The following is a 3,196-nucleotide window of genomic DNA, read 5'->3' on the forward strand; positions in this document are numbered from 1 at the left end:
GAGGGGGCGCCTTCGCCGGTACCCTCAGCCCCAGCGACCTCCCTGCAGCTCTGCAGCCACCGTTGACTCCCTCCACAGCCAATGCCGCCGCGCTCCACACCTTCGCTTCACCACTCGTGCCAACGGTGTAGCGCGATGAGCCGACGGACATCGCGCAGGAGCACAGGAGGAAGTCCGCCATGAGCAGTGAAGTGAGATTCTTCTTGCAGTACATGACGAGTGTGCAGTTACTTACTGAGCTACCGCTAATGATCTGTCAAGTGTCGATCACCGTCGAAGCTGTTCGTATATATATGTGGTTGTTGAGGCCGAAGCATCCGGAACCATTTTTTTATTTTGACACAATCACTCTGCCGACATGTTGCCACCCAACTGATGGGCATACGGTATCTTGAGAAACATAACTGGTGGTCATCGATGCTTGGCTGCAGCATCAATGTACGCAGGTATTCGAGCTTACTCTGAACCATCTTCACAACTTGCACGGTTAGCATTCACTAACTTTATTTTTCTGGATATGTGTATTTATTCAAATCCGTAATAAATTTCTTTTGCACAAGTTTATCAAACCATGAGTGTTAGCATTAAGAAAATAAAATATTTTAAATTCAAAACAAAGTTTGTGTCAAGTGTACAAAACAATAGTAGAACCAAGAAAAACAACACAATTTTTGAATTTTAAACTTGATAGGGGCGCTCAAACGCGTACCCCCTTCTTTCATAAATTATGATATCCATTCTCCCACGAAAAAAGGGAGATGGTAGATCAGCACACTCACAAAGTGCAATGTGATCCGTTAAATTAGGCCATGAGCCTTATTGATCACCTATAGACACCGTCCAGGTAAGTATGTTTCAAAGTGGTCCTACCCTTCAATTATATACTCGCTTTTGGCATCAATCTTCTTAATCTTCCCATATGGTACGAAACTAAACGCAATTATCTTGTGTTTTTTACACAATTACCTTTACCTTGGGTTTTTTTAGCGGTACCTTTACCTTTACTTCACCTTGGGTGGCCTGGTTAATCTCAGACTGACCACAAAACTGGCTGACAATTATTTTCTAGCCCACCGGCCTTTGGGAGGCAGAGTGATTAATGGGCCCAGTAGCATCTAGCCCATGAACACATCAATCAGTGGATATAACGGCAGGTCAGGGAGCCCGTCCGAACAACCCGCGATCCATGTTGATAACAATTTCTTGTTGCTCTTAACTAGCTTGTCCTGCATATCATCTTGAGATTTTACGAAGTTATCGTAGGCGCCTCGTAGTCCACAATGCACATTGCCAGAAATCCTGAAATAAATCCAGAGTAAGTAGGAGCATCAGGATTTGAACCCTGGTGGGCTGGAATACCACAGTCCACCTAACCATTCAACCACATGTTGGTTCACGAATCACCTCCTCTTGAGGTGATACCTTTGATTGTAAACGACACAATCTTTGTGACGGTTGAATAAAGGAGGAGGATGTTTATAAAAAAATACTAAAGAGCTTTTTCTAAAAAATAAAAATAAGAACTGAAGAGCTTTTCCTAAAAAAAAGGAAAAAAACTGAAGAGCTGGTACAGCTTGCCGTGGTCAGCAGCAAACCACATACAAAAGAACTGAACTTTGATCCTGTGCTAATTACTGGAGCTGTCTTGTCATGTTGGACTTTGCTAGCTAGCTTCATGATAGTCTATTTCACGTTTCGGCGTTCGTTTTGTGCCCGCATATCGGCGGATCTCGAGCTGTGAGCTCTTGAAGAGCACCCACGCTTGATGCTTCAGAAGGAAATTCACAGGTGCACTGCATCTGAACCATACCTTCGAATTGAGTTTTTATTACGTCTCTAATCGAGACTGACATGTTGCTACCAAACGGGTAGGCACACCGAATATTGGCAAACATAAATGAGCTCTGTTCTTCAACTTGCATGGTTGTTCTGTGCTGCAGGTGAAGACGATACACAGACGATGACCAAAATACATAACACTACTGGAATGTTTCAGATATAAATGCATCAAGTGAGCATAAGAAACAGAGCTCATTTGATGGCCAAGATAAAAGAGGAGTGTTCGCTTTGGAGCCGTGCGGGAGCAAAACATTTGCGTAACATTATGCCGCCAGAGTGATGCTTTGTACCCTGGCCTTTGGCCTGAACTCTAAAACTTCTCTCTTAATCAATGAAAATGACAAATCTTTTGCCTAGTTTTAAAAAAGAAAATAAAAACAGAGCTCAATATGTTGGTCAAATTGTTAATGCACTTCTCTGGCCTACTGTACGTAGGATTACAAGTTGTCCTACCCTCCTCTTATACGCACTTCTCTCCCGCGACGATCTTCTCCAGCTTTTCGTATGGCAGTAAGCAAAATGCGATCTTCTCAATATAAACTTTCTTCATCTACCCAACTTGTATGGTTGGTGTGCTGTTAATTTGATCTGGCCTGCACTTGTTTCATCAGCATTTAGTCAACTATTTTTTTGGACATGTGTCTCGATTGTGCTCTATGATGAAATCATATTTATCAAAGCATGAAAGTTTGCAAAAGAAATACTATACATAGAATTTGCACAAAAAAATATAAAGACAAATTTCTCAAAGAGCCGTAACCAACACAAATTTTAGTTTGAGAACTTGGCAGGGGCTGCGCGAACACGTACCCCCTCTATCACAAACTACGACGTCCACTCTCCCTCGAAGGGGAGATGGTAGATCAACGTACTCACAAAGTGCAATGTGAGCCATTGATCTAGGCCATGAGCCTTATTGATCACTCATAGATCCCGTCCAGGTAAGTGATTTTCAACGTTGTCATACCCTCCACTTATATACACATCTCTCCTGAGCCGATTTCCTCAATGTACGCAGATATATTGGCTAACCAATATTTTTAGACTCGTCGGCGTTAGAAAGGCCGAGGTATTTAAGAGCCCAGTTGTACATATAGCCCATTAACACAATGGCTGATGCCCAAGACGTGGCGGCCTCATACCCAAATCCCGGTGAACTCGCATGATATATCATCATGCATGCGTCGTCTCAGACCGGCTTGAACTTTCATGCGGCGACAATGGATTCATGTGGATTTGGTCCTGTGCATCGGCTGCCTTGGCCTCGTGTTGACCGGCATGACGGCACCGGATCACGCTGATGGTGCCTCGGGCTGGCTCCTTACTTGTCTGTGCTCGCGACGGCAACCTAGATCTG

General features: G+C 43.7%; 2 non-coding genes across 2 annotated transcripts; both read right to left on the reverse strand.

Annotated features, from left to right (window-relative positions):
• Window positions 1-686: 686 nt before the first annotated feature.
• Window positions 687-852, reverse strand: LOC120970015 (U1 spliceosomal RNA). Its single transcript, XR_005764788.1, has one exon. It is a non-coding gene; the product is annotated as a U1 spliceosomal RNA (small nuclear RNA).
• A 1,775-nt stretch (window positions 853-2,627) lies between these two features.
• LOC120970223 (U1 spliceosomal RNA) lies at window positions 2,628-2,788 on the reverse strand. The gene has a single exon (XR_005764953.2). It is a non-coding gene; the product is annotated as a U1 spliceosomal RNA (small nuclear RNA).
• Between the last annotated feature and the right edge of the window lie 408 nt (window positions 2,789-3,196).

The sequence above is a fragment of the Aegilops tauschii genome, chromosome 7, assembly GCF_002575655.3.
Source record: "Aegilops tauschii subsp. strangulata cultivar AL8/78 chromosome 7, Aet v6.0, whole genome shotgun sequence".
NCBI classification, from domain to species: Eukaryota; Viridiplantae; Streptophyta; class Magnoliopsida; order Poales; family Poaceae; genus Aegilops; species Aegilops tauschii.